The sequence below is a fragment of the Arachis hypogaea genome, chromosome 13 (assembly GCF_003086295.3).
Source record: "Arachis hypogaea cultivar Tifrunner chromosome 13, arahy.Tifrunner.gnm2.J5K5, whole genome shotgun sequence".
NCBI lineage: Eukaryota > Viridiplantae > Streptophyta > Magnoliopsida > Fabales > Fabaceae > Arachis > Arachis hypogaea.
In genome coordinates, this window is record NC_092048.1 from 62,383,057 (window position 1) to 62,396,143 (window position 13,087).

Genomic DNA, 13,087 nt, shown 5'->3' on the forward strand with positions numbered 1-13,087 from the left:
TCTTCTACTAACAATAAGGAACCTCTTTACTGTGACATAGAGGATTCCTCTTCTTTTCTTTTTCTCTTCTCTTTCTTATGAGCAGGGACAAAGAAAAAGGCATTCTTGTTGAAGCTGATCCAGAACCTGAAAGGACTCTGAAGAAAAAACTAAGAGAAGCTAAATTACAACAATCCAGAGATAACCTTATTGAAAATTTTGAATAAGTAAAGGAGATGGCAGCCGAACCCAACAACAATAATGCAAGGAGAATGCTTGGTGACTTTAATGCACCTAATTCCAATTTACATGGAAGAAGCATCTCCATTCCTACCATTGGAGCAAACAATTTTGAGCTGAAACCTCAGCTAGTTTCTCTGATGCAGCAGAATTGCAAGTTTCATGGACTTCTATCTGAAGATCCTTTTCAGTTCTTAACTGAATTCTTGCAGATCTGTGATACTGTTAAGACTAATGGAGTAGATCCTGAAGTCTACAGGCTCATGCGTTTCCCTTTTGCTGTAAGAGACAGAGCTAGAGTGTGGTTGGACTCTCAACCCAAAGATAGCCTGAACTCTTGGGATAAGCTGGTCACGGCTTTCTTAGCCAAGTTCTTTCCTCCTCAAAAGCTGAGCAAGCTTAGAGTGGATGTTCAAACCTTCAGACAGAAAGAAGATGAATCCCTCTATGAAGCTTGGGAAAGATACAAGCAGCTGACCAAAAAGTGTCCTTCTGACATGGTTTCAGAATGGACCATCCTGGATATATTCTATGATGGTTTATCTGAGCTATCAAAGATGTCATTGGATACTTCTGCAGGTGGATCCATTCACCTAAAGAAAATGCCTGCAGAAGCTCAAGAACTCATTAACATGGTTGCTAATAACCAGTTCATGTACACTTCTGAGAGGAATCTTGTGAGTAATAGGACGCCTATGAAGAAGGGAGTTCTTGAAATTGATACTCTGAATGCCATATTGGCTCAGAACAAAATATTGACTCAGCAAGTCAATATGATTTCTCAGAGTCTGAATGGAATGCAAGCTGCATCCAACAGTACTCAAGAGGCATCTTCTGAAGAAGAAGCTTATGATCCTGAAAACCCTGCAATAGCAGAGGTAAATTACTTAGGTGAACCTTATGGAAACACCTATAATCCATCATGGAGAAATCATCAAAATCTCTCATGGAAGGATCAACAAAAGCCTCAACAAGGCTTTAATAATGGTGGAAGATACAGGTTTACCAATAGTAAACCTTTTCCATCGTCCACTCAGCAACAGACAGAGAACTCTGAACAAAATACCTCTAATTTAGCAAACATAGTCTCTGATCTATCTAAGGCCACTGTAAGTTTCATGAATGAAACAAGGCCTTCCATTAGAAATTTGGAAGCACAAGTGGGCCAGCTGAGTAAAAGGATCACTGAAATCCCTCCTAGTACTCCCAAGCAATACAGAAGAGAATCCAAAAGGAGAGTGCAAGGCTATTGAATTAATTACCATGGCCGAACCCACAAGAGAGGAGAAGGACGTGAATCCCAAGGAGGAAGACCTCCTGGGACGTCCAGTGATCAATAAGGAGCTTCCCTCTGAGGAACCTAAGGAATCTGAGACTCATCTAGAGACCATAGAGATTCCATTGAACCTCCTTATGCCATTCATGAGCTCTGATGAGTATTCCTCTTCTAAAGAGAATGAGGATGTTACTGAAGAGCAAGCTGCCAAGTTCCTTGGTGCAATCATGAAGCTAAATGCCAAATTATTTGGTATTGAAACTTGGGAAGATGAACCTCCCTTGTTCACCAATGAACTAAGTGATCTGGATCAACTGACATTGCCTCAGAAGAGACAGGATCCTGGAAAGTTCATAATACCTTGTACCATAGGCACCATGATCTTTAAGGCTCTGTGTGACCTTGGTTCAGGAATAAACCTCATGCCCCTCTCTGTAATAGAGAAACTGGAAATCTATGGGGTGCAAGCTGCTAAAATCTCATTAGAGATGGCAGACAATTCAAGAAAACAAGCTTATGGACAAGTAGAGGACGTGTTAGTAAAGGTTGAAGGCCTTTACATCCTTGCTGATTTCGTAGTCCTAGATACTGGAAAGGAAGAGGATGAATCCATCATCCTAGGAAGACCTTTCCTAGCCACAGCAAGAGCTGTGATTGATGTGGACAGAGGAGAATTGATCCTTCAGATAAATGAGGACAACCTTGTGTTTACAACTCAAGGATCTCTCTATGCATCCATGGAGAGGAAGCATAGAAAGCTTCTCTCAAAGCAGAGTCACACAAAGCCCCCACAGTCAAACTCTAAGTTTGGTGTTTGGAAGCCACAACCAAACTCTAAGTTTGGTGTCAAACCCCCATATCCAAACTCTAAGTTTGGTGTTGGGAGGTTTCAACAAAGCTCTGCACATCTGTGAGGCTCCATGAGAGCCCACTGTCAAGCTATTGACATTAAAGAAGCGCTTGTTGGGAGGCAACTCAATATTTATTTATCTAATTTTCATTGTTTTTCATGTTTTATTAGGTTCATGATCATGTGGAGTCACAAAATAAATATAAAAATTGAAAACGGAATCAAAAACAGCAGAAGAAAAATCACACCCTGGAGGAAGACCTTACTGGCATTTAAATGCCAGTAAGAAGCATGTGTTGGGCGTTCAACGCCAGAACAGAGCATGGTTCTGGCACTGAATGCCAGAAATGGGCAGCATCTGGGCGTTTGAATGCCAGAAATGCACCCTGGAGAAGTGCTGGCGCTGAACGGCCAGAACAAGCATGGTTCTGGCGTTCAACGCCAGAAATGGGCTACAAATGGGCGTTCAACGCCCAGAACAAGCACCAATCTGGCGCTGAACGCCCAGAGTTGTGTGCAAGGGCATTTGCATGCCCAATTTGGTGCAAGGTTGTGAATCCTTGAACACCTCAGGATCTGTGGACCCCACAGGATCCCCACCTACCTCCACTCACTTCTTCTCACCCTTCTTTCACACAATCCCATAAATACTCTTCCCCAAAACCCTTCACCAATCACCTCAATCTCTCTTCTCCATCACCTCTTCACCACTCACATCCATCCACTCTTCCCCATAAACCTACCTCATAAACTCCACCTACCTTCAAAATTCAAAATCAATTTCCCACCCAAACCCACCCTATATGGCCGAAACACACCTCCCCCCTCTTCTCCATCTTTTCTTCTTCTTCTTCATCTCATTCTTTATTTTTCTTGCTCGAGGGCGAGCAATATTCTAAGTTTGGTGTGGTAAAAGCATAAGCTTTTTGTTTTTCCATTACCATTGATGGCACCTAAGACCGGAGAATCCTCTAGAAAAGGGAAAGGGAAGACAAAAGCTTCCACCTCCGAGTCATGGGAGATGGAAAGATTCATCTCCAAAGCCCATCAAGACCACTTTTATGATGTTGTGGCCAAGAAGAAGGTGATCCCCGAGGTCCCTTTTAAACTCAAGAGAAATGAGTATCCGGAGATCCGACATGAAATTCAAAGAAGAGGTTGGGAAGTTCTAACAAACCCCATCCAACAAGTCGGCATCCTAATGGTTCAAGAGTTCTATGCTAATGCATGGATCACTAAGAACCATGATCAAAGTAAGAACCCGAATCCGAAGAATTATATTACAATGGTTCGGGGGAAATACTTAGATTTTAGTCCGGAAAATGTGAGGTTGGCGTTTAACTTGCCCAAGATGCAAGGAGATGAACGCCCCTACACTAGAAGGGTCAACTTTAATCAAAGGTTGGACCAAGTCCTTATGGACATATGTGTGGAAGGAACTCAATGGAAGATTGACTCCAAAGGCAAGCCGGTTCAACTAAGAAGGTTGGACCTCAAGCCACAGAGTTCATCCAACGCTCCATCATCCCCACTAGCATCTGATCTGAAGTTACTGTGGATCGGGCCATCATGATCCATAGCATCATGATTGGAGAAGAAGTAGAAGTTCATGAAGTCATCTCCCTTGAACTTTACAAAATAGCCGAAAAGCCCTCTCGTGGGGCAAGGCTAGCTTTTCCTCATCTCATTTGCCATCTATGTTACTCATCTGGAGCTTTCATAGAAGGAGACATTCAGATTGAAGAAGAGAAGCCCATCACTAAGAAAAAGATGGAGCAAGCAAGAGAGCCCATTCATGGAGCTCAAGAGGCGCAGGAAGCTCATCACCATGAGATCCCGGAGATGCCCCAAATGCATTTTCCTCCACAAAACTATTGGGAGCAAATCAACACCTCCCTAGGATAATTAAGTTCCAACATGGGACAATTAAGGGTGGAACATCAAGAGCACTCCATCATCCTTCATGAAATAAGAGAAGATCAAAAAGCAATGAGGGAGGAGCAACAAAGACAAGGAAGAGACATAGAAGAGCTCAAGGACATCATTGGTTCCTCAAGAAGGAAACGCCACCATCACTAAGGTGGATTCATTCCTTGTTCTTATTTCTTCTGTTTTTTTTTTCGTTTTCTATGTTATGTGCTTATCTATGTTTATGTCTTCATTACATGATCATTAGTATTTAGTAACTTTGTCTTAAAAGTTATGAATGTCCTATGAATCCATCACCTCTCTTAAATGAAAAATGTTTTAATTCAAAAGAACAAGAAGTACATGAGTTTCGAATTTATCCTTGAACTTAGTTTAATTATATTGATGTGGTGACAATGCTTTTTGTTTTCTGAATGAATGCTTGAACAGTGCATATGTCTTTTGAAGTTGTTGTTTAAGAATGTTAAATATGTTGGCTCTTGAAAGAATGATGACAAGGAGACATGTTATTTGATAATCTGAAAAATCATAAAAATGATTCTTGAAGCAATAAAAAGAAGCAAAGAACAAAGCTTGCAGAAAAAACAAAAAGAGAAGAAAAAAAAAATATAAGTGAAAAAAAAATATAGAAAGAAAAAGCAAGCAGAAAAAGCCAAAAGCTCTTAAAACCAAGAGGCAAGAGCAAAAAGCCAATAACCCTTAAAACCAAAAGGCAAGGGCAAATAAAAAGGATCCCAAGGCTTTGACCATCAGTGGATAGGAGGGCCTAAAGGAATAAAATCCTGGTCTAAGCGGCTAAACCAAGCTGTCCCTAACCATGTGCTTGTGGCGTGAAGGTGTTAAGTAAAAACTTGAGACTGAGCGGTTAAAGTCAAGGTCCAAAGCAAAAAAAAGAGTGTGCTTAAGAACCCTAGACACCTCTAATTGGGGACTTTAGCAAAGCTGAGTCACAATCTGAAAAGGTTCACCCAATTATGTGTCTGTGGCATTTATGTATCCGGTGGTAATACTGGAAAACAAAGTGCTTAAGGCCACGGCCAAGACTCATAAAATAGCTGTGTTCAAGAATCATCATACTGAACAAGGAGAATCAATAAGACTATCTGAACTCTGAGTTCCTATAAAAGCCAATCATTCTGAACTTCAATGGATAATGTGAGATGCCAAAACTATTCAAGAGGCAAAAAGCTACAAGTCCCGCTCATCTGATTGGAGCTATGTTTTATTGATAGTTTGGAATTTATAGTATATTCTCTTCTTTTTATCCTATTTGATTTTCAGTTGCTTGGGGACAAGCAACAATTTAAGTTTGGTGTTGTGATGAGCGGATAATTTATACGCTTTTTGGCATTGTTTTTAGTATGTTTTTAGTAGAATCTAGTTACTTTTAGGGATGTTTTCATTAGTTTTTATGTTAAATTCACATTTCTGGACTTTACTATGAGTTTGTGTGTTTTTATGTGATTTCAGGTATTTTCTGGCTGAAATTGAGGGACTTGAGCAAAAATCAGATTCAGAGGTTGAAGAAGGACTGCTGATGCTGTTGGATTCTGACCTCCCTGCACTCAAAATAGAGTTTCTGGAGCTACAGAACTCAAACTGGCGCGCTTCTAATTGCGTTGGAAAGTAGACATCCAGGGCTTTCCAGAAATATATAATAGTCCATACTTTGCCCAAGTTTAGACGACGGAAACTGGCGTTCAACGCTAGCTCTCTGCCCAATTCTGGCGTCCAGCGCCAGAAACAAGCTGCAAAGTAGAGTTCAACGCCCAAACTGGCACAAAAGCTGGCGTTCAACTCCAAGAAGGACCTCTACACGTGGAACACTCAAGCTCAGCCCAAGCACACACCAAGTGGGCCCCGGAAGTGGATTTATACATCAATTACTTACTTCTGTAAACCCTAGTCGCTAGTTTATTATAAATAGGACCTTTTACTATTGTATTAGACATCTTTTGAACCATCTTTGGATCATATTGATCACGTTTGGGGGCTGGCCATTCGGCCATGCCTGGACCTTTCACTTATGTATTTTTAACGGTAGAGTTTCTACACTCCATAGATTAAGGTGTGGAGCTCTGCTGTTCCTCAAAGATTAATGCAAAGTACTACTGTTTTCTATTCAATTCAACTTATTTCGCTTCTAAGATATTCATTCGCACTTCAACTTGAATGTGATGAACGTGACAATCATCATCATTCCCTATGAACGCGTGCCTGACAACCACTTCCGTTCTACCTTAGATTGAATGAGTATCTCTTGGATCTCTTAATCAGAATCTTCGTGGTATAAGCTAGATTGATGGCGGCATTCATAAGAGTCCGGAAAGTCTAAACCTTGTCTGTGGTATTCCGAGTAGGACTCTGGGATTGAATGATTGTGACGAACTTCAAACTCGCGAGTGCTGGGCGCAGTGACAGACACAAAAGGATAGTAAATTCTATTCCAGTATGATCGAGAACCTCCAAGATGATTAGCCATGCAGTGACAGCGCATCGGACCATTTTCACAGAGAGGAATAGGATGCAACCAACGACAAGGGTGATGCCTCCAGACAATTAGCCGTGCTGTGACAGGGCATTTGGACCATTTTCCCAAGAGGATTGAAAGTAGCCATTGGCACCGATGACATCCTTACATAAAGCCAGCCATAGAAAGGAGTAAGACGGATTGGATGAAGACAGCAGGAAAGCAGAGGTTCAGAGGAATGAATGCATCTCCATACGCTTATCTGAAATTCTCACCAATGATTTACATAAGTATTTCTATCCTTATTTTAGTATTAATTTCGAAAACTCCATAACTATTTTATATCCGCCTGACTGAGATTTACAAGGTGACCATAGCTTGCTTCATACCAACAATCTCCGTGGGATCGACCCTTACTCACGTAAGGTTTATTACTTGGACGACCCAGTGCACTTGCTGGTTAGTTATGCGAAGTTGTGAAGATATGTTTAGACCATGGTTCTGTGCATCCGTTTTTGGTGCCATCGCCAGGGAATCAATTTCGAACAATAATTCACAACCTGAGTAACAATTTCGCATTCCAGTAGTCCCTTAAAGAGACCTGACAATGGTCCAAAAAAGAGGACTACAAAAATAACTAAAAAGAGGACCAACGTAAAGAAATCGGTTAGGGATTGCTAGAAATAAACACAAGAGTGAGAAAACCGAAATATGAGTTGGATCCATACATCCACAACCTCAAAGGATCCAAGCTACAAGCAATAAGTACAAAGTAATCCAAAGAGATCGAGCAGCAAGGCTCCAGCATTCTCAAAACCCAGAAATGTGCCAAGACAAGTGCAAACAAGCATGATATAAAATACAATATTATAAAGCCTCAGGGTCAGGCCCAAAAGCTTGAAAGCTACTTGTTGTTTTTTCAAAATAAAAAAGTTGCTAAACAAGCAACCTGAAGGAGTATCAACAGTCAGCAAAATATTCAAACTATAAAATAAAGAGTTTAAAAGCCCACAACCCGGGCTATCTACACAAACATCCAAGAAAAATCTGCTAAGATCGGGAGCCTTCTCGGCAGCATCAGTCTGAGGTGAAGGAGGGCGAGCTTGGAGAGGCACTGCATCCACCGTACCATCGTCCCTATTCAAAATTTGACAATCAGGATCTAATTCTGGATGAGCAATCCCAGCAGGAGGAACTATAGAGGTCGACACTTTAGCAGCAGGCGCAGAGGGAGATTCAACATCATCATCATCTTAGTCGTCGGGGACAATCTTACCATCCCTTACAATGTTGTCCAAGCTAAAGAGAGTAAGATCAACCTCAGGAGCGAGAACTTGAACCCGCTCCTTCAAATTACCAAAAGCAGCGTTTACGCTGCTGACAAGGTGACCTTGGAGCTTGGAGTAGTCAACTCGGGCAGACTCCAACTCCTCCCTCAGATGTATCACCTCCCAATAAGATGTGACATAACTATCTTTATGCCTCAACGCAGTGTCCTCGGCCAATCTCACAGAAGCCGCCAGGGGAAGAGAGCTAGCCTTTTCGTTCTCCATATCCTTCTCCAGTTTGGCTACTTTCACCTCAAGCTCCTCCTTCAAGCCCTTCATCCGATCAAACTCTTGTTTGGCCTCCTCCATGAAGGCTTTGGTGGCATGGAGAGGAAGATTTTGAGCAGTCCGATACAGGGCAGCCCCCATATGGGGCATCTTGATGCTGCTCCAAGTTATAAAATCTAAATGGCGAAGGAGCGAAACATCATCCATGGGGAGGGCACCATAAGGACCGATCTGTTGGTCAACAAACTCCACTGTATCAAAATCAGGAGTGTCAAGGTTGAAAGGCTCAATTGTTTTTTGTTTTTTGGGAGGAGCACCAGAAATAGCAGTAGAAGACTGTGGAGGGTCGGCCAGGTGAACCCGAGGAGTGGGAATCACCTTCCTCGGCCCAGGAGAACTCGGCACGGGCGGCTTCATCGGAACTTCAGAAGATCCCTCTCCCGCCACCTTGGCCGAGATATTTTGAGCAGCTGTAGCCTTCTTTGCTTTCTTGTAAGCCTTCTTGGAATCGTTGTTTTTCGACATCTCTGAAAATACAGAATCGACCACAGTAATGGGTTACAATCACAAAAAAAAGAAGCAAAACTAAAAAGCAAGTATAGAAACAAGTCAGACAGTACCCAAAGCAGTTCGAACCAAAGATGGATCACTCAAAAATCTTTTTGTATCAAGATGGGGTGGTTCCCCCCATAAATCTCCAAGAACAATTACAAAAGCCCGCTCAACCTCGTCAAGCATCTCCCATGTATAGCGAGACACTCTCACATTCTTTTGCCATTCTAGAGGAAAGGCAGGCTCATCACTTTCATCAAGAAAAAAGGGGCGGGCCCCCTCAACAGCACGGATTCAGAAGAAATAATTCTTAAAATCTTTAAAAGACTCATCGTACTTGGCAAAAACTTTATGCCCCTGGGCTGACCTGAAAGAAACCCAGGAAGCTTTCTTTCTGGAAGAACCTCCTGGCTTGGCGGAAACTGATGCCAAGGCATCTTAGGCTAGTTTCACTAGCATTTTTCTATTAGTTTTAGTTGTTTTATGCATTTTCTTGAGCTTAAAGTAACCAAGAATGGTTAAATGAATAACAAAGCAATGAACCATCCAAACAGTATGATTTTGATGCAAATTCCATGAGTTTTTAGTTATATTACTTGAATGCTATGAATGGAAGATTCTCATGAAAATTTGCAAGACTTTGATGCAGTTGTTTGGATGATTTCAGGAAAGAAGAGGCTAGGCAAGGAAGCAACAAAAATCAATAAAGGAAGCTTGAATATCACATGTGGAGTTTAAGCTCCAGTTTAAGCTTAAACTGGAGCTTAAACGCCAAAATCATGAAAGCTGAGGAAAGGGTGAAAGTGGCGTTTAACCTCCAGTTTAACCTTAAACTGGAAGTTAAACGCCAGAAATGGGAAATGCACCAGGGAGCCATTTCCACGTTTAAGCTCCAGTTTGACCTTAAACTGGAGCTTAAACGTGTTCGACCAAGTTTTCACCTCCAGGGTTGCTTTCTCCTCTTCCACGTTTAAGCTCCAGTTTAACCTTAAACTGGAGCTTAAACGTGTTCGACACCTCCAGGGCTACCTTTCTCCTCTTCCACGTTTAAGCTCCAGTTTAACCTTAAACTGGAGCTTAAACGTGTGACACCTCCAGGGCTACCTTTCTCCTCTTCCACGTTTAAGCTCCAGTTTAACCTTAAACTGGAGCTTAAACGTGTTCGACCTCCAGGGCTACCTTTCTCCTCTTCCACATTTAAGCTCCAGTTTAACCTTAAACTGGAGCTTAAACGTGTTCGACCTCCAGGGCTGCCTTTCCTATCTCCACGTTTAAGCTTAAGTTTAACCTTAAACTGAAGCTTAAACGTGTTCGACTATGTTCGACCTCCAGGGCTGCCTTCTTCCATTTCCACGTTTAAGCTTCAGTTTAACCTTAAACTGAAGCTTAAACGTGCTCCCACAAAAGGCATCACTGGAAGTGTCTGGCGTTTAAGCTGCAGTTTAAGCTTAAACTGCAACTTAAACGCCACTATTGGAAAAGGTTTCTGGGCCAAAAATATTGCAGTTTAAGTTAGCTTTTGAGCACAAACATTAACTTAAACTTACTCTGGTATGAAACCCAATTGAATATCATGGTTTATGGGATTGGGCCTGAAGGATTGATGAGTCTGGAATTTCAATTTGTTGAGTCATGTGTCATTACTTGATTATCACTAAGTTGGCTCAATGAATGTTACAGAATGTGGATCAGCAGCCTCATCAAGATTATGGATCATAAACCCAAAGCAAAAGGAAGGCAGGGAGAGGCCTCAAAGCCCAAGAAACACAACAGAAGCTCAATATAGAAAGTGTATAAATAGGATAGAATTTAAGTGAGGACTCTTACCTTTCATTTGGCTGGTTTTCATACCTTTGTAATTGAATTCAGAGCTATGACTCACTAAACCCCCTTTCATTGGGTTAGGGAGCTCTATTGTAATTCAATGAATCAATAATAGTTTATCTTCTTCTTCAATCTTTTCTCTTGAATTTTGTTAGAAAGCTTCTCGATCTAATTCCATTGGGTAGTTGTCTTGGGAAAGAAACTACCCATAATTGGAATCCTTCGGAACCTTGGGAAAGGAATGGAGGATTCATGCTAGAGAAGCTTTCTCACAGTGAATTGGATTGGGGTTTGGATGGATATTGTGACATGTAATCCTACCAAATTGTGGTTCATGAAACTGTGTGGTATAATCAGTGATCGAGCATCATCTCTTCTTATGAACATTTAAACCAAGGGATTGGGAATTTGTTTGTTTTTAGAGAGAATTGGTGAGCCAAGGGATTGGGATCCAATCATATAAGATTGCCAAGCAAAATTCAATGAACGCATTGGTTGAGGAAGAGATAAACATGTTTTGATTCGGAGATCTGAATATCTTCTATAACCCAATGAATTCCCCATTTCTGATTTCCACTTTCTCTTTACATTCTGCAACTCAATTCATGCAATCACCCCCATTCCCTTTTAATTTCAGCAATTTAGCTTCTGCTCTTTAATTCATGCAATTTAAGATTCCGCCATTTCAATTTCTTGCCATTTACGTTTCCTGCCAATTTTACATTCCGCAATTCTCATCTAATTCTTGATTCCGCTCAACTAGACACACTTCTAATCCGAATTGCTCATTCAACCAATCCTTGTGGGATTCGACCTCACTCTATTGTGAGTTTTTACTTGACGATAACCGGTGCACTTGCCGGAAGGAATTTTGCCGATCGTGCAATTTCCTAAATCGTGGCATAACTAGTTTATGCGCATCAAGTTTATGGCGCCGTTGCCGGGAATTGGTTTTCGATTGACAATTCTCCAATTGGAAGTTAACTAGATTGAGCATTTTTTTTTTTTGCTTTGTTAATTCAGTTCAAGTTATTTGTTGAATTTTAATTTCTGCACTCTGTTACATGCTTTCTTTCTTTATGCCTTTAAATTCAAGCAACTAACTCACTGACTCACTAACTATTTGAATTAATTCGTCAACTGCTCTAACCATACTCTTCCATTAACCAAGAGTATTTTACTTGTTTGTTGCCTGTGCTGTGTTCTTGTATGACAGGTAGGAGAGGAGAGACATCAACTCCTCTATATACCGAACCAGAGAGGACCCTTCATAGACTTAGAAGGGAAGCAAGAGGGAAGAGAGTACTGGGAGAAGAAGAATCTGAAGGAGAATCTGAGGACAATTTTGAGGAAGCTCTAGATCTCAACATGGAAAGAGAAGTTCATAACCATGGGAGAGCTAATGGAAACAATGCCATTCCCGAGAGGAGGGTTCTTGGTTCATACATAAACCCAACATCTGGGAATTGTGGTAGCAGCATTCAGAAACCACCCATTCAGGCCAACAATTTTGAGCTCAAACCACAGCTAATATCACTTGTGGAGAATCAATGTTCATTTGGAGGGAGTGCTAATGAAGACCCAAACCAACATCTCACAAAATTCCTGAGAATTTGCGACACTGTGAAGTCCAATGGAGTCCAGGAAGATGCCTATAAACTGCTTTTGTTCCCATTTTCCCTTAGGGACAAGGCAGCTAAGTGGCTGGAATCATTCCCAAGGGGGAGCCTAACAACATGGGATGAGGTGGAAAGCAAGTTTCTGGCACGTTTCTACCCCCCACAAAAGGTCAATAGGCTTCGATCTGAAGTTCAGACTTTTAGACAACAAGATGGTGAAACTCTCTACGAGGCATGGGAGAGGTTCAAGGATTTGACAAGGAAATGCCCACCAGACATGTTCCATGACTGGGTGCAATTGCACATTTTCTATGATGGACTTTCTTATGAATCAAGGAAGGCTGTAGACCATTCATCAGGAGGTTCATTGAACAGGAAGAAGACTGTGGAAGAAGCCATTGAAGTGATTGAGACAGTGGCTGAGAATGAATACTACTATGCATCAGAGAGACACAACACTAAGGGAGTCATGGAGCTGAACCATGTTGATACAATCCTAGCCCAAAACAAGGTGTTTGCCAAGCAACTAGCAGAGCTCACCAGGAAATTAGAAACAAAGCAAGTGGCTGCGATACACACACAAGATCAAGAGGAAGAAAGCACTGAAGGAGGTGATTGGGAAGAGGCCAATTATGTAGGAAATCAACAAAGGCAACCATATGATCCACATTCCAACACTTACAACCCAGGCTGGAAAAACCACCCAAACTTTGGGTGGGGGAACCAGCAAAACCAACATAACAAGTCCACATACCAAAACTCCAACCAAAGATCATATCAAGCTACACAAAA

At 41.6% G+C, this 13,087-nt stretch overlaps 2 non-coding genes across 2 annotated transcripts; both read right to left on the reverse strand.

Annotated features, from left to right (window-relative positions):
• Positions 1–614: 614 nt before the first annotated feature.
• LOC112739068 (small nucleolar RNA R71) lies at positions 615–723 on the reverse strand. Its single transcript, XR_003170008.1, has one exon. It is a non-coding gene; the product is annotated as a small nucleolar RNA R71 (small nucleolar RNA).
• Positions 724–12,470: 11,747 nt separating this feature from the next.
• LOC112739265 (small nucleolar RNA R71) lies at positions 12,471–12,574 on the reverse strand. Its single transcript, XR_003170200.1, has one exon. It is a non-coding gene; the product is annotated as a small nucleolar RNA R71 (small nucleolar RNA).
• Between the last annotated feature and the right edge of the window lie 513 nt (positions 12,575–13,087).